Source organism: Arachis ipaensis, chromosome B9 (assembly GCF_059453495.1).
Source record: "Arachis ipaensis isolate K30076 ecotype BB chromosome B9, ASM5945349v1, whole genome shotgun sequence".
Lineage (NCBI taxonomy): Eukaryota > Viridiplantae > Streptophyta > Magnoliopsida > Fabales > Fabaceae > Arachis > Arachis ipaensis.
This window is the reverse complement of record NC_142444.1, coordinates 143,441,581-143,461,380: the sequence shown is the minus strand read 5'-3', so window position 1 is coordinate 143,461,380 and position 19,800 is coordinate 143,441,581. Positions and strand designations below refer to the sequence as shown.

General features: G+C 30.2%; 1 pseudogene; it reads right to left on the bottom strand.

Moving 5' to 3' along the window:
• Positions 1–12,998: 12,998 nt before the first annotated feature.
• On the bottom strand, positions 12,999–15,175 carry LOC107616715 (thermospermine synthase ACL5-like; annotated as a pseudogene).
• Positions 15,176–19,800: the final 4,625 nt, after the last annotated feature.

Below are 19,800 nucleotides of genomic sequence, written 5' to 3'. Positions count from 1 at the left end.
AGCAATCCGGTTCCAGCCTTGCCCGCGGGTTCCCGATCCACCCTTCAAATCCGTACCGGAGACATCTCGTACATATTATAATGTCTTTCACGAAATATTCAAAATTCTAATAATTGGTTTTATAGTTAAGTTCAAAACACATTAAATAAAAAACTATATTAAGTCAACATATCTCACCATTTATGTAATTACGTGAAACTCTTGTCAATTGAGTCTTGTATTAAATTTTGACATATACATGTAAAGTATAAAATTAGAACACATCAATTTTTTTCTAATACATGAACAATTTTTGTAAATTACATTTGTAAATAAATAATAGTTTGTAGTTTTATGTATATGAATATTTGATATTAGGTAATGACCATTTTAACTTTATTCTATTCTAAATATCCAAATGAAAAATCAAATAGTAAAAAATGAATGTGTGACATAAAAGAAAATGTATCATATCTACGACCATTTTGAATTCTTATTACAATTTTTTTATAGCATTAAGCTAAAAGTACTAAGCTCAATAAGTTTAGAGACAAAGATACTATATTGATTTCGTTGGTTTCAAAAGAATCCTAAAAAATATCAGCATAATGCTAAATTACATTAATTAAGCGATGATCAAAAACTAACTAATGATAACAATTTGAAATAAGAAAATGACTAAACAAACTAAAAATCTATATTTTAAGTGTTTTCCTTTATCTAACTAACATAAAAGCTAAAGCGTGTAAATTTTATACAATATAGTAATAAAATGAGATTGCAAGATATTGAGATTACCAAATCTTACTTCCGTAATAATCAAATACAATCCATTTTCTATTACTGCGCTTAAAAAAAAGGATTCAGTCTGAAAAAAAAAATCAATTAAAATCATTTAGTTATTTTTGACACTTATTTTTCAGTTCAGTCTTAGATTCATTTGTGATGGATAACTGTTGCAGGAAAATATAAATGTCATCAAAAAATCTAAGTAATACTACAAACATATTCAACCTTAATTCATAAATAATCTTTAATCATAAAAATCTTCATGAAGTATTTTACAGAGCATCTTTAATCTGCAGACATTACTTACAACTTATAAAAAATGTTGCTAGCAACTTCTAATAAGTTATACTAATGACTGTTCTTCAAAAAATGTTAATTATCCCAAAAGAGAGATATAAACCAATAACTTATGAAATGATTATGGAGAGTGGCATCCTCATGATTTTTCACGTATTAAATTTACAATGAGAACCTACTATGTGACCATATCGTCCATCCTATTTTATTCCCCAACATTTGCTAGTTTCTTCTTAGTTCTTCTACTGTTCAACATCTTTGGCTTTAGCTTCTTGCTCTAAATGTTATTTGTTTGAATAACTCAGCATTCATTTTCAAGAACATCTTGCAAACATTTATGGTGCCTCCATAAACTATGCATATAAGCTAATAAGCATAACATAAAACATAGTAGGGAGAGATAACAATTTACCTTATCATCAATCCGAGCTTCTTTCTGAGCGTGAAAAATGTCCATGAAGGGACTTCTCTTGATATACTCAAATACATACTCTCTACTGTCAGAGCAATTAAATTCATAGTTGAATCAACTCATGAAACTCCCCAAAAACACACTTTTTCATAAGAATAATCACTATAGTTAGGAATCCAAATTTTTTTCTCCAAACAAAAAATATATTTGGACTCTCACTTTGTTTTTCCTTGGGAATATAAATTTTTTTTATCAAAGAAATCATAAGAACTAAAGTTTCGCTCTTTTGGTTGTTCTAATCTCTTGTCCTATCAACTGACTTTTTGATGGTTATGGACCGTTTGAAAAAGCAAATATCTATAGCTTTAGCATAATCTTCTTGAGTATTTTTATTAAATAAAATGTATGCTAGATATAATTGACTATAGCTATAAGCAAAATATATTGATTCTAGTTGTTATACCCAGACGGATTGATCATTTTCATATCAAGAATTAAAGTAGTTTCAGTACGAAGTAAAAGTATAAAAGGAGAACACTCCATTGAAAGAAAAAAATTGATTCCACCAAGCTGGCATCACAACAGTAAAATTAAGAACATGAAATGACTACTATTTCAAATACAACTTAAAAAATGTGACTACGTTAACAAATACACTATTAGTGTCATGTATGTATCTATTCAACTCTTCTTCATCTATGGTATAGTCATGCAAAACCCGATTAGTCCACTCACTTCTGTTTTAGTGATCAAACCACATTTGATTAATTTTTCTTTAAAAAGATTTCCTAAAAATTAGAGCTTTTCCATTATTTGAAATTTAGCTACAGAATATATATTATCTTGAAACTCTATATTTTTTATTATGTATTGTTGAATTATACAAAACCTTAATAATAGATAGATGATTGGATCTAAATTATCAATTGTTGTTATTAGCAAAGCATAATCAGCAATGTTTATCAAACACACAACCATATTATCCCCCAAGAATATTATTCGAGAAAAAAAAAGCTAGAATATTACTAATTATCTAACTTAACCTAACTAACAATACTTGAATCTAGTAAAATTAGGCCAAATTCTTTGCAAGCTTTCAAAATCAATTTGAAACAAAAACCATAAAGTAATAGAAGCACTTAAAAAAAATACAAAAAGCATAGTTAATAGAAGCTCCCAACAAATGCGCACATAAAACAAAAAGGATTGGAAGCTAAAATGTAACAAAGCAGTTAAGAACTGAAAGGAGCTCTAACAATAGAATAACCAAAGAACTGGAAGCTAATCATTCAACCCTCTTACGCCAGATTAACAAATTTCTTAAACTACAACTTGAGGTGTTACAAGCCTTTCAATTAGAACTCTGCAAGAGTCTTCAAAATTTAGTTTAATAGTTGAACATTTAATATTATTGTCAAACAGTTAAAAAATTTCAAGAACCATCTTTCACATGTCCTCAATGAGCAAATAAACGTTACACAACTAACTTCGAATGGATCACTCTGCAGAATGCCGCTTGATAGGTAAATGGAAAGAAATTTTCCAACATCATCTCTACTATACCCAAATGTCATTTGGGTAAGGTCATCAATTCCAAATAAAAAGAACTCAGCTTCATCAATAATCTACACAAATGGATGATAAAATTAGCCAGTTTAAATAAATAATTAAGAGTATGGGTTCCAATTATTACGCGGGAGGCACTCTCGGCCCCTTTCAAGTGACCCATTACTGCACTCCAATCATACGATTCCTAATTAAAAAGCCTGGATTGTTAGAATTAATTAATGATTCAGAGGGTGGGAGGATCAAATCCTTTACAATGAGAGAAGTTATAAGGTATTCATACCTGAAGGGCTCACGTTTTATAATATGCCTATGTGCTATGTTTGGATTCGGTATTTGGTGAAACATAGCTCCTGAGCAATTGCTCTTAAGACCGCCTGCTTTGTGCTCCCAGATCTTAGTACTCTTTTGAGGGTAGCTCAGGATACTTTGATCAAATTTGTAGCATTCACCCTCATGTTACCAAATTCTGTTTTACTTATAAACTGATTTTTTTAATTAATAGATACTAAAAAATAAATATTAATATTCTGTAGTAGACACAAAATCTTTAGAGTAATAAGCTAGGTTTCAAGAAGCCAGTTTGCATATAAAACAGAATTTTTTCTCTAGAAAATTTAGTTAAACCAAATCATAACATCGAACATCTACTAAATATACATCAAGGCCTTTTCCCTTCGAATTCAACTCCAACCAGCAAATATTCCTATTTTATTGGCTCAATGCCTTGAGACCTTTCCTTTGCTCTAGTCCATTTTTCGAGAAAAAAGAAAAAGTGAATATTGAAGAAGAAAAAAAAATTCCACAAAAAAATCTATCTTTGAGTTTTCATGATAAAAGACTAAATAAACAAGTATCAAATACACAAAAATCTTAATAAAACAGAAAATATTATTATACATTAATATGAAATCATTGTGATACATAATTAGGATTACCTGCATTTCATAAAAAAGATGCACAAAAGGAATATGTTTTGTAATAAGTAACATCTAAGTGATTAATATTGCACCAACTACATAAATAAAATTTTAACACAATAGTATAAAATCAACAAAAAGAAGAAACAGCCTAATAAGCATGACATAGACAGCTAGCAATAAAATTTCAGTAGAAAAAAAAAATAGATACCTTATACGCACCAGTTGAAAATGATTTGAAATTGTCGGAAAGAGTGATGTCTAGGCAAATTAGCCATACCACCATTAGCTCCTTTGACAACCCAGCCCAATCTTAACCTTCAACCAAAATAGAAGTAGATTAAACTGAATAAAGCTTTACGTTAGATCGTTAGATACAAATAAGTGCAATAATAACTTTCCTTTCTCTGCAAGACTGTTTCTTCTTCTTCTTTTGCTTTTGATTCTCTTTCGGTCACTAAAACAATCACAAAGATTTAGACATGAAATAGATAATTTGATTGAAGAAGGAAAGAGAGAAGAATAGAATCCTCAATGGTTGGGTGTAGAAAAGTTTTGGAATTTGAAATTAGGGGTGCGCAAAATAATCATGTATTGGATATTCTAATTTGAACTAACCTTTGATGAGTCACCAGCCAACTTTCAACTGTCGCCCCCTTCTTCTTCTGCCTTGGCCGATCCGCTTCCCCTTCCGCCAGAAGACCTGCACTTGAAGAAGCAGCTAAACTTATTAGAACCAAACGCTAATCTAAATTAGTGAATTCATATTATATTAAAAAAATGGTAATATACATTAATTATAAATTCTGGCCAATTTCAGTTATTGATCCAATAAAGCTATAAACCAATATAAAAAAGAAGAAAAAAGGGCTCCATGTACTGCTACAGTCAAGATAAAGGCATCCCTGTTGGCTTGCTCAAATATTAGTCAGCAGTCTATCACTTGAATTATAGTCATGCAATAGTTATTTTGAAGTGGAAAAGGATCAATCTTTTTTACTCCTTTTGTAATTGAAGAAATGAAAATAAAAATATAGACTAACCTTTGAGTCACTGGCCAACTTCTAACTACTGTCCCTTCTTCTTCTACCTTGACGGAATGTTTTCTCCCTCTGCAAGAAGATCTGCAATTGAAGCAACAACTAAACTCAGAACCAAACGCTGACTAAATTGGTGAATTCAGATTATATTAAAAAATTATATAGTAATATACATTATAAGTTTGGCCAATTTCAATTACTGATCCAAAAAAGCTATAAACCAATATGAAGAAGAAAAAAAGGGCTCTAATGAACAACTAACTGCTATGGTCACTTGAATTATAATCATGCAATAATTATTCTCAAATGGAAAAGGCTAAATCTTTTCTTCTGCTCTTGCAATTGAAGAAAATAAAAACAAAAATTATCAAGTGAATTATTAGAATTAGAAAATCTATGATACTTATGGAAGCTATTTTCGTCAGAGTTTAAATGAAAGGAACCATCTAGTTGCAAACTCTTCTAACATTTGCCTTCAAATTGTGAGTTAATTTGGATAAAGAACATCACTTTTATCACAACATATATACTTGTTCACCCCTATTTTCAATTGGTGTAATAATCAGTCTAATTTATATAAATCATACCAAATAGATCTCTACTTTCTACATTAAAAGAGAAAATAAAATAAACAAATCACATTTTACTCTCACCAATTACACACCTAAGAATTAATTGATTTACACGTGCATAACAGAATCAAATAAGTATATATAAACCTACTACATTCTTTCCATGTTTCAAAACTAAAACCAAGCATCATTGATTCCTTAAACATTCAGAATGGTCCTACTTGAAATGAATATTACACTGAAAATTGGAAATGTGCAAGAACATGCAAGTTTTTAAGAGAGAAAACTATTACCTTAATTCTTAAATAAATAAATAAAACCTTCCATTCAAGTTTTGTAAATATAAATATTGTGTTGTAGCTAATTTTATATAACTTCTATGAAGTTAAATGGAGAGTTAATTAAATTTTTAATGATGATAAAAATACAATAACAACACAATAACTAAAATAAAATAGGAATAAAGATCAAACAACTAAAGTAGGCAAAACATGAAGTGAATCTGCATAATCAATTCTAATAAAGACAGTTCTAAATAAATAATAATGGCATAAAGACTATTTCTAAGAATGGATAAGCAGTAAGATTATTTTCCATTCCTCACAAAGGTAGTCTTGCAACTTTAAAGCATTTGTATGAGAGGAATGACACAAAAGTCATGTCAAATTGCATAACATACAACAGAGTATTTTTAACCAATACAATTGGAGATATAAGCATTTATATAAGATTTTAAAATGAAATAGAGGAAAAATTTCACAAAAACTCACCTGAGCATAGCTTCCTTGGGATTGAGGCATGATGAACACCATTCAAAAACAGTCAAACAAATCATCCAAGCCATAGCCATTAGTTTATTAACTGAATAAGTTCAAAAGAGCATGATAATTTTTAATAATAACAACATATAGTAACTTACAAAAGGAATTTGGATATAGTCGAATAATAGAAAGATAGTTACATATCATTGCCAAATCTCATAAATTGGTTTGAAACGTTAATAGACACTTCAAATTCAACTGACCACACGTTAATAAAATAGGGTTACCTATTAATTCCAATGAACTAACACAAAAAATGTTTCCAAATGAAGTAACCAGGTGATGAAATTGACACAAAACCAATTCATAATCATTGTTAGCCAAGAAATTAGGAAGAGTTCAATCCAATAAACACCCATCCCATCAAAAATTGTATACAATTAAATCTTAAGAAGGGTCAACTTTAGAGGTGTACATATATACTTATATATAAAATTCACAACAATAGTGCTTATCATACAAATGAAATCCGGTTAGTAAGTTAAAACACACAATTTTAATTAGAAGGTTAAAAAAAAGGCAAAAATCTAAATCAGACTGAATTCCTTTCGATGCAAAAAATCATAAAAAGAAAAATGTTAATGATACTTATAAAATTAATATAGACCTCATATATTAATAACAATTTTCAATATTTACCCCTACAGAAACAAAAAAGAAAAAGAAATAAATTATTCAATCAAGAAATAAAGAAATAAACAAAAGAGAGTAAGACCTACAAAAAATAACAAAAAAATATATGTACCATTACAGAGTTCAAGAGTCATGAAATGACACATCAATTCTATGTTTGATAACTATAGAAGCATTGCTACGGGGAGAAAAGGAAAAACGGACATTTTAAACTCAACTTCTATCCAACTCCAATTCTTGGCATAAGGCCGCAAGCCTAAGATAGAAAAGGTAATCCCACCGTGGCAGCAAAATCTATCTAAATCGGTTCTTGCTAGATCGGATCGATGCTCAAGTCTGAAAATATGTTAAAGTGGTATCGCCAACGAAGAAAAAGAAAAAAATGTTAACAATTGAGGCTTCTTACCTAGCAAACAAAATAAAATTCATCTCTGGGCTATTGATCACCTTTGCTGAGTGAGAAAAGCCACTGAAACATTTGATATATATTGCCAGAGGCCGGCTCCTGATTCAGATTACAGATTGTATCATAGTCATGCTTCTGATGAGGTGCAACTATTCTTTCCTGCGAACAGAAAGATCATGAAAATCAAATCCATAGACTGACTATTCTGAACTAATATTGCATATCAAACTTCTTACACATTAGACAGTGGAATTGTACCAATACCTTGAAGATCTCAAATGAACAGAAATTAGAACCATCCTATGATGCACGGACACTGACACGGACACGGGACACGACACGACACGAGACATGCCGATACGCGAATTTTAAAATCTTACATGACACGGGGACACGCATATATATAAAATATAAAGTATTTTTTAGATAAATTGTAATAATATTTTGATATTTTATTGATATTAAAATATAAATTAAAATTTTTAATTATTTTTAATGTCTTATTTTAATTACATGAAGTATTTAAAATATTTTTTGTTTTAATAAATAATAACATATACTATATCTAAATTTATTTTAAGAATATATGTTAAGAATAAGACTGGACACGCGGACACGTGATAGTATTTATGTGTGTCCAGGCGTGTCCGGAGAAGAATTTTTTATTTTTTATTAAGACACGGTTGGACACAGCAGACACGCGTGTCGGTGAGTGTCGTGTCCAAAATGTGTCCGACACGTGGACACGATAACTCAGCGAATAGCATAATAGGATTTTAAGTGTTTATGATATCATAATCCAAATTTATAAAAAAAATTATATATGAGAGAGCAAGATTTATCTAATACATTATCAAATAAACAAATTAATATGAGAGAAAGAAATTAGAAAAATCAGAGTTCAAGAGTATTTAAAACAAATTCTAATATAACATTCATTTTTGAGGATCCACTATGGAAAAGAAATAAATTATATGTAAATGAAAATTGAAACCTTTATCAAAACTTTAAAAATATGAAACTCAAGAACCAATCAAAACCAAAGCTTTTATAATAAAAAAAAAAAATAAAATAAAAACTGAGACCTTTCCTTTTGATAGCAACCTCATGGTCTTTGAAAGTCCTTTTTTTACCATTGGCAGAACAAGTGTACTTAAAATGACCACTTTTCACTTCTTCTCAATACTCATAGTGAATCGGAAATTGCTTTGAAAATCTAAATGCTACTAATAATAGTAAAAACTTATACCAAAGAGAAATTGGATAGAAATAAAAAATAAAATTTAAGAGAAATACAAAATTGTAAGGGAAGAATAAAAATAAATAAATAAATAAATAAAAGTGAGGCAAAGTATGATGTAAAAATCTTAAAGTATCATATCACAATGAAAAAAGAAATTACACCAAGATATTAAGAAAAAAATTTTTAACCCTATATAAAAGAGATAATTTTCTCATAATAGTGTTTATTTAACTCGTTTTGTGCACTCTAATGAACTTTCTTATTTTCAAATTAATTCTGAATTTTTCATTGTACAAAAGAAAAATATCAGAAAAAGAAACATTGAAATTCAACTAATTGAACTTCAAGTTCTTGAAAAATTAAAAATCATCAGATACATATAGAAAAGATGTAGTACCTTTGACACTACTCATTCTCTTCAACTAATTGAACTTCAAGTTTCTTCAAAATTCTAGAATTAAGGCTATCCTGAGAATTAAAATTAAAATCTAACTAAAACAAATATTAAAACAAACTTTATAAGAAAACAACATAATAAGCTAGAAAGAGGTAAGATGGCCGTAACTCAACCAAGAGGTACTTGTTCTATTTATAAATACATCTCAATTAAAAAATTTGAATTTTGAGATAGATAGTTTATTTTGGTTGGGAGGGAAAAAAGAAACAATCTCTGAAAATTTGAAATTGCACATTTAGCGCACATATCAATGAACACAATATAAGAAATATAGATACAATAAGTAGGTAATTAATAGGAATAAGTGAATGTTAATAGGATCTAATATATTTAATTAATTTTTAGACCCACAAAAGGTAACAAAAATATATTCACAGCAATTGAAAAAACTTTCATACTATATATTACAAAATAGTAGATTTAAGCCCCAATATCGTAAAAACCAAAAGATAATATAACTCTAGAGAGAGAAAGATAGCCTCCTTGATTTTATTTTGAAACTGTTAATGGTGAAAAGAACTCTAAAGTCTTGAAAATAGTTTTCATGGCCATTGAAATTTACAATTTAGCTTCCATATTTTAGCTTTAAAACATGGATAAATGTCGATATAATGTGCAATTCAGTTGACTATACAAAAATTAGAAAAATGAATAGCCTAAAGTTTATATTCAAACAAATAAAGAAGTGCTTACATAATAAATACCGTATCCTCTATTTAGACTTGAGATTAGATTCTAGCTGTATAGTTCTACTTTCGATATGTCTCTTTCTGCTTTCAATACTTTAGTTGCCTCTAATTTTTTCATTACCACATCAGTCTTTCTTCTAATTTAGAGTTCTCTCATGTAGTGATCTAATCTTTCTATCGTAACTGCAAGAAAAAGGACTGCACCTGAAAATTATATTGCCAATGAAACATAAGCCCTTTGAAATTTAGAACATTAAGTGTTCATATTCAGCATAATTATGATAGTAATGTCCTTGTGATGCCTATTATGGAGCAACAATTTAGTAGAATTGTTATCCCAAGTACTATAATCACTTACCTTCTTTGCTTCATTCCGAAGAAAAAGAAAAATTCTTTTAATTAAACTATTAATTTTATAATGAAAAATAATTAGATTCAATTATGAAAAAAAAACTCCACGTCAAAAATAGAATATAATAATAAATAAATTTCTTATTAGTCTGGGTCACTTTCTACCTTTCCATCATCATTAATAGTTTGGAAGTCAAGATTGAAACATGATTTATAATATTATATATTTGAGAATGTTATGTATTTGAAAAAGAGTATGTAGCTAGATTGCCAAAAATAAAAGAAATTTAATTAAATAAAAAAATTAATAGAATAACAAAGTCTAATACAATATGAAACATATGATGAATATATTCACACGTATATAAATATCGAAGTCAAATAAAATAACAAGTTGATGTTGTTTTTTTATTACAATCTTTTATTGAAATGGCTCAAATTCCCAATAAAATCCACAAACATAAAGGAAATAATAAAAAGTCTGATAGATCGAAAGTATTTAGAGAGTGATAAGAACAACCGAAATATATAGTTACCTTGTTTAAATTAGTATGCTTCTGACTTCACACTATAGAATTTTGTTTTGTAAATGATGATCATGGGAAAGACTCCACTAAATCTCCCAATCATATATATGTACAATGAAAAAAAAACTTCACATTATATAATTTTTGTTGCTGTTTTTTTATTCTTTTTTATTTATAGAGCCTTGTTATATTTGTATGAGTTTCGAAATCAGTATGGTAAAAATTATGATGATTCTAAAAGAATCAAACATATTTTAATAATCAAAATATCTTCAAAATCTAGTAAAAATATATTCATAATTAAACTGAAATTTTTTTCCTCCCAAAACACTCTACATTATATTAATTCAGCCACAACGAAAAAAGTTTAAATTATTCATGAGTAAACCCAAGTTATTCTTACGTCATAACAATTACAAAAATGAACCAAAGGTGCTGACAATCGACAGATACTCTTTTTTTTTTAGTTAATTTTTAACCATATTTAAAATTTTAAAATAATAATGAATCCTAGTGAAATCATTTTCCAAAACGAAATAGGTAAAGTGAAAAAAGCAATGGTTTCAAAAAAAAAAGGTGATATGAATAATTTAATTATGCAGGTGACTTAACAACAGTACACATAGTTAATCAGAATCACAAAATCAAAATATAAGGAAAAACCCTTAATGCAACTACAAAGATAAAATTCGATTTACATGTAATATTTAACCTAAATTATGGAATCAAATATTTGAATTAATGTTTAGTGGCCTTATTTGATCCTTGATTTGGAACAATAAAGAAGAGCTTCATTACATGTACTTGACCCTCTGACAAAAGTTCTTTGAGCGTATGAATAATAGGCCTCCCAACGGTAGCTTGTATCTTGCATCAATACACAAGACAATTTATATCAAATTCGGCATCATTGATCAAGAGAAGAAAATGTATAATTTGCACACATTAAATAAAATAACATTCAGAAAAAGATACGTCTCCTCTAACTACAAAATAGAAGATAAACTATAAAGAGTTAAAACATTAAATACATATGAATTTATAGTACCTCTAACAATGAATAATTTTATTATCCAAAACAACAAATTTATTTGTAAAATCACACAAGTGATACCTTTTTCTTTATATAAAATTATTAAAATTAATGTAAAAAACATAAAAATATTTTTGGCTTTCTATTTTATTAGTTTTATATATATTTAGTTAAAATCTATTACTTATATAAATTTCCTATTAAGTGTACAAAAGGTAAATGCCACTTAAAAAAAATATCAAATTTATTTATACTATAATTTCATTCACGAAATATTTAAAATTCTAAAAATTGGTTTTAGAGTTAAATTCAAAATACATTGAATAAAAGACAAAATTAAGTTCACTATTTATGTAATTAGATAAAATTCTTGTCGATAAGGTCTTGTCTTAAATTTTGACATATACATGTAAAGTATAAAATTAGAACACATAAATTTTTTATTAATACATGAACAATTTTTGTAAATAAACAATGGTTTGTAGTTTTATGCATATGAATATTTGATATCAAGTATGACAATTTTGATTTTATTCTATTGTAAACATCAAAATGAAAAATCAAATAGTAAAAAATGAACGTGTGACATAAAAGAAAATTTATCATATGTATGACCATTTTAAATTCTCACTGTAATTTTTTCAGAGCATTAAGCTAAAAGTAATAAATTAAATCTAAAAGTAATGAATTAAATAAGTTTAGAGACAAAAAATACTATATTGATCTCATTAGTTTCAAAAAGAATCCTAAAAATAATAGCATAATACTAAATTATATTAATTAAGCCAATATCATACACTAAGTAATGATAACAATTTAAAATGAAAAAATGACCAAACAAACTAAAAATCCACATTTTAAATCTAACTAACGTAAAAGCCAAAGCATTGCGAAATCTTGCTTCCGTAATAACCAAATACAGTCCATTTTCTCTTCTTATGCTTAACAAAAAGAATCCAGTCTTAAAAAAAAAAAAATCAAACTCATTTAGTTAATATGATATTTTCGACACCTATTTTTCAGTTCAGCCTTAGAGTCGTGTGTGATGGATAAGTGTTACTGGAAAACAAAAATGTCATAAAAAATCCAAGTAATATTGCAAACATATTCAGCCTTAATTCATTAATAATCTTTAATCATAAAAATTTTCATGAAGTGTTTCACACAACATCTTTAATGAAAAATAGAAGAGAAGAACAACATAACATGGGATTTCACTTGTTTTCTTTATATGTTGTGATACTTGTTGTCAAGCTTGGTTAATTAAGCGTGCTTGCCATGGCCATGTATGAACTTTGCAGCTTCCTCTGTGTGTGTGCATGAGTTTCATTGTCCAACCTGTTAATAGTGGCTTAAGCTTGTCAACAATAGATATTTGAGAGAAGCAAAAGTTACAAACTTATAATTTGATTTCACTTATGAATTGCGAACAACTTTGCTCAATGTTGAGGCTGATGAGAATGTTTTGCCATCCAGATATCGATTTTCTCCCTTAATACTTTGTCTCATTCTCAGGTATATCTCTTCTGCATTCAGGCCTAATGAAAAATCTGAAGCTTGTTATGTTCCAAGAGCAAAAGAATGATTAAGATATGATGAGGTCCATTTCCTACTGTGACATAACATACAAAACAATATCTATGATAAAGTAATAATCTTTACCATGACCCATCCCCAGATATCAGCATAGGATGGGATATGAGCTGTGTAAGTCGCAACATCTGCAAAAGTCGTCAACTGTTTATTTGGGAACTATTAAATCAAAATAGCATTACATAAAGAAGGGTAAAAGATTACTTACACTTAAAAACCTGTCTCAATGTGTTGTAGATAGAAGAGAAGACCTCAGTGTGCCTGAATATTCCAGCAGGTCCTGCCTGAACAATATATAAATGTCACTTTAATTTTGCTTCCTCTAATAAATGTTTGATTCATGTTATGGACATTGGTCTTATATTACCTGTGTCACAAATATACCACCCTCCTTCGGTCTTGGTTTGACAGTGAAATCATAGAAGAATTTTGTGTAAAGTTTATAACAAGGGCCTCCATCAATAGGGTCTGCTAAGTCCCCAACTATCACATCAAACCTCTCTTCTCCAGCTTCTAGCTCAGCCCTTTAATTCACCATGACACATTCTGTTACAATTTATTCATTCCTAGCTAATAGAAATTTGTTATATATGACCAAGGTCAAGAGGCCATTATGCTGATAATCAATAATCCAGGAAGCACAAGAGTTTATTATTTGATTATTATCAGACCTGGCATCATTGATGATGACCCTAAGTCTTGGATTACAGAAAGTTTTCCCATTAGCTACCAAGTATGATTTGCAAAAGTCCACCACTTCCTGATGTCATAAAAGCAAGCATCAATGAAAACGGAATTAATTAATAATCTGGCTCCATCGTCATGTATAATAATTATCTGCTAACTTAGTACTTAGGAGGTTTTAATTTAATTTACCTCATCAATATCATAGATTATAACTTGGTCAATGGTGTTATGCCTCAGCAGTTCCCTTGCAGTAGATCCTTCTCCTCCCCCCATAATAAAAACATTCTTTGGGATGAATGAACAAAAGTTCAATGTAAATCACATGGGATTGGGGATGAAATTAGATTCTTAAAGAACATAGAGGAGGGAGTTACTTAGGATGGTGAAGGACTGGTGGATGAACATATCATTCATGGTAGATAAATTCATTTGTCTCAGCACTCTGGACCTTCCCATCAATTACTAATACCTGCAACAACCACATAAATTTAGTTTCCTCTTCATAAAGGTTTATCTAATTCTTTTATCTAATGATCCAAGAAGCTCACCTTTCCAAAGGTCTTTGTGTCCAACAGTGCAATATCTTGGTATTGGCTAGCTCCTGTATCCAATATACTACACTCACAAAGATAGAAAACGAAAGTAATCTTATAATGGTGTCTTTGAAACAAATTAATAAGATATTTGATATAGTGCTAAAGTTTGCAATAGAAAAGCCTTGTCTTTGTTTTCATTATGCGTTCTCTCATCTCCCTATCATGGAGACAGGTGAAAAAGAGCTTATGACATTGTAGGATCACTTCTACTTTTTTCGAACATGAGAAGTAGTTGCAATCACCAAATTGTTGGTGATATTCTTGCTTCTTTTTACCCAAAGATAAAAGGTATCAAGGTAATAATGAGAAAAGCATGGGAAGCAAAACTTCATTTGATTCTGAGCAGTTAAGAAAACTAAAGTGCAATGTGGTTTCTCTAAACAGCAGATATGATACATTTGGGTTGCCTAATTAAGAATTTGGAAGAAGAGTAGTTAAAAAGATGTACCTATTAAGAGCAAAACACCATCTTAAGTTGTCTTCAATCTCTTCTTCATACCAACAGCTCTTCCTATAACCATTCAGAGAATGGCTCTGCCCATTCGAGAGAGCTACCTAACCCATATCTTCCAAAGCTTTGACAAATTAAAGAGAGTTAGAGAGGATAAGTGGAGTCGAGAGAATGGAGAATGTGAGGAGAATATATAGACCTCATGTTACCCGTCCATGTGAGTATCTATTTAAAAAAACATAAAATTGATTATAAGTTATACATCTTATTCAATATTATAAATCAATACTTGGAATGAGTTAAAGTCCACCAAAACTCAAGTGAATTGCATACATCTTACTCAAACCAGACCAGCCCATCAAATATAAAGTCTAAAAAAATTCATAGAAATATAAACTCCTTTTTTCAATTAATAGATACTAAGAAACAAATATTATTATTCTGCAGTAGACACAAAATCTTTAGAGTAATAAGCTAAGTTTCAAGAAGCCAATTTGCAAATAAAGCATAATGTTTTCTCTAGAAAATTCACTTAAACCAAATTTATCAAGATTGACCCAAATAAAAATAAAATAAAAGGTACAAACTTTTATCAATCATGCAGAAGAGTTCAGCTGAAACTTCAAGAGAGCTGAAAAACAAAATAAAACCTACACCCAAAAAAGATAAATTTGAGACCAACCCACACTAATTCAAAATCAACTAATCACTTTTTTTCTCATCGATAATTTTCTTCCAACCTGAACCTAGATTAGAAAATCATTAAGGAGAAGCTGGTTTAACAGAAGGCTAACCTTCCAAATGATCTGAACATAAAATAGCAATGCTTCCTTTACGATCCGAAACAACAGCCGACAGCCGTTTCAGCATCCATAAGAATGCAATCAGCAACTAACCTCAGCAATGGGTCAGAGTAAAGTTGCTCCAATCTTTCTGTATCCTAAACTAGAATTTATAAGTGAAACAGTTCACCAAAAAAGTCAAACAGTTCTGGTCATGAAGGGGGAAAAAGATCATCTAAAATGTGGAGGTTTGGTAAAGTGGAAAAGTAAAGTTTTAATCACCTTTGAATTTGTAACTTTTATTATTTGTGAGCCCTACTATCTTAATTCAAGGGTGATTAAAGTCTTACTTTATCACTTTACCAACCTCCTCAAAACATATCAAGATAAGTGGATTTTTATCCTACTATACCAAACATAGGATAACTTTTATTACTAAAGGAAACATGGAGAGAGAGAGAGAGAGAGAGAGAGAGAGAGAGAGAGAGAGAGAGAGAGAGAGAGAGAGAGAGAGAGAGAGAGAGAGAGATGATGTTCATAGAACAAGAAATTTGATTAGAAGGAAAAGAATACAAAAATAATGTGTAAGCATCCATAACTAAAGCAGAAAACCTAAAACAATATTAATGCAGAAAATGCTCTTTAATATCCCACGAAGATCCAATGAAAAGTAAAACTCAAAAATTGAGTTCTTATTTTCATTTATCTTTTATTTTTCCTTTTTTTTTCAAGAAAAAAGAAGGCAGAGTTGTTGGGGAAAGGGGGGTTTCCACAATAGAGACCGCAGTACAGTCAATGATGTTACCAAGAAACGTGTCATTCCTTGCGCAAACTTTCTCACTCTTTGGGAATTGTCATTTGGGAAATCACAAACATAAAACTGTATTCAAGAAAATATCTTAATGAGTAGATTATATAAGAACGTAAATACAGCTGAATGAAAAGAAACTCTTGAGAAAGGATGGGGTGGCAGTGTGGAAGTGATAGAATAAATGGACAAAATGGGCAAGTTTCATGAATTACAGTATTGCTAGCTGATGCCAGGAAGTAACGATCAAGATAAGGACAGATTGTGAGTACCATTCCCTGCCATGTATTGCCATAAGCAAACCGGAACTGCCATACTTCATTTTCATCTAGTTTGATCCCATCGGAACTATTATCATTGGGGCTGCTACCAAGACTGCTGCCTGATAACTGTTCAGGAGCATATGTAACAATTGAAATGGTGAAGTTCGTAGAGATGATGATCCTTCTTTTGAACATAATGTCATTGAACCACTATCTGAATTTTGCACATGATCAAGGCAAAGAACAAGAAAGCGACCCCTAGCACTGCCATACAATAAAAATACAGTAACCAATCTGACATGTATACATTTCCAAACATTACAATTATTTGACAATGGTATGAACATACTATCTTGATTCCACTAAGGTTGGATTCTATACACTGAAAATGCTGTCTATGCAATAATATTTAAATAGGTGACAGAATTGAGTTTTGATGGCTGTATACCAAAATAATCATAGCTAACCATATATAAGGATACAGAAGAGAAGACCCCATTAGACAAAGAATCGGCTCAAAATTATGATTGTTGGTGCATGAGTAAACCGGTTGACTTGTCATGTTTAACATCACATAGGCCAAATAGCTTCCTACATGCTTTTTCAGATCCAAAATCAACAACATTCTCAATTGATCTCTTATACATCTTCATCTACCAACAGATTACAGTATAAAAATTAGTAAATTAGCATTTATTTGAAACAAAATAAAACAAATCATAGAAAACACGATGATGATACCAATACTGTTCCGAGGGGTCGTTTGGGGGATAGAAAACGTCGATGGAAGTTGACTCAGTTTCAAAGGTAGATCTTCTTTCGATGTGCCATTTGTTCGTTCCCATCCTCTAGCAGTACTTGAACTATTCTGCAGTCCAAATTGGGAGTGATCTATTTATCATGTATCAAATCATAAGAATAACTTAGAAAATGTACTAACATAGCTTTAATTAATGTTACTGATGAATTCCTACAAACTAATAAGCATAAAATTGATTCTCAAAACACATAAATAACTAACAATCAGAAGAAAAAAAAGCATCAATCCAAAAGGTAACAAACCAATAAATCAAGCCATCCAAATTCAAACACAGTGCCCTTTGGATTTTGGAATAGTTCCAACACAAATCTCAATCGATCACATACCAGTGTAAATGAAAACACCCCTTTAACTACCAAATTTATCAAGATCGTTCCCATCCTCTAGCAGTACTTGAACTATTCTGCAATCCAAATTGGGAGTGATCTATTTATCATGTATCAAATCGTAAGAAGAACTTAGAAAATATACTAACATAGCTTTAATTAATGTTAATGATGAATTCCTAGAAACTAATAAGCATAAAATTGATTCTCAAAACACATAATTAACTAAAAATTAGAAGAAAAAAAAGCATCAATCCAAAAGGTAACAAACCAACAAATCAAGCCATCCAAATTCAAACACAGTGCCCTTTGGATTTTGGAATAGTTCCAACACAATTCTCAATCGATCACATACCAGTGTAAATGAAAACACCCCTTTAACTGCCAAATTTATCAAGATTGATCCAGATAAAAATAAAATAAAAGCTACAAACTTTTATCAATCATGCAGGAAAGTTCACCTGAAACTCCAAGAGAGCTGAAAAACAAAGTAAAAGCCAGTGTAAATGAAAACACCCCTTTAAGTACCAAATTTATCAAGATAAAAATAAAATAAAAGGTACAAACTTTTATCAATCATGCAGAAGAGTTCAGCTGAAACTCCAAGAGAGCTGAAAAACAAAGTAAAAGCTACACCCAAAAAAAGATAAATTTGAGACCAACCCACACTAATTCAAAATCAACTAATCACTTTTTTTCTCATCGATAATTTTCTTTTCAACCCCATTCTCAATTGATCTCTTATACATCTTCATCTACCAACAGATTACAGTATAAAAATTAGTAAATTAGCATTTATTTGAAACAAAATCAAGCAAATCATAGAAAACACGATGATGATACCAATACTGTTCTGAGGGGTCGTTCGAGACAGAAAACGTCGATGGAAGTCAGACACCTTAATGCACAATGTACCCAGATGGAGAAAACTGGGATAATCCAAGAAAGGATCCAGAAACACGAATTGGATGGGGATAAAGAAAACTGGGTTGAAGATCAGGATTTTAGAGTGACACCAATACCGTGCAGAGAGAAACCGAGAAAAAGGACAGAAAGACAGATCACACGGACAGAGAAGATCAAGGCAGGAAGGCGAGAGTGGCAACAGCTAGCAAAAGGAGAAACCATAATCAAATTAACAGGAAATTCCAAAGAATGAAGTGAAAACCCCAAAAATTTATGAAATGCACAAACCACATGCAACCAACAATTTAACAGCTAGCAAAAAGGAGAAACCATAATCAAATTAACATCAAAAAGAAAATGAAGAAGATGAAATGAAGAAGATGAACCCAAATCATAAATCATAATCAAATTAACAACAATTTTCAAAGAATGAAGTGAAGAACATGAACCCAGAAACCCACCAAAATAAATACACAATTTGCAAAATAGCAGATCCACAAACCCTAGACATTAAAACTTACAATAATCGTGTAAGACAGGATACACAATGAAGGAAAAGAAGAAGGATGAAGAGGAAAACAGGTTTGGAACTAAAGGGCCCAGAAGAATGTAGCTGATTGATTGATTGGAGAGCTTCAATTTGAGAGTCTATGGTAAAATCCCTAACCTTCGATGAACGGCGGGGAAGCAGAGTCCCGAAAAACAGAGCTTGTAGACAACGTATCGTAGGACGGAGGAAAGAAAATTAGGAGAAGGAGGCAAGGGATCTAGGGTTCGAATTGATCATTACCTGTTAAATCAAATTCGTGAAAAAAGAGAGCTTGCTTGCGTGA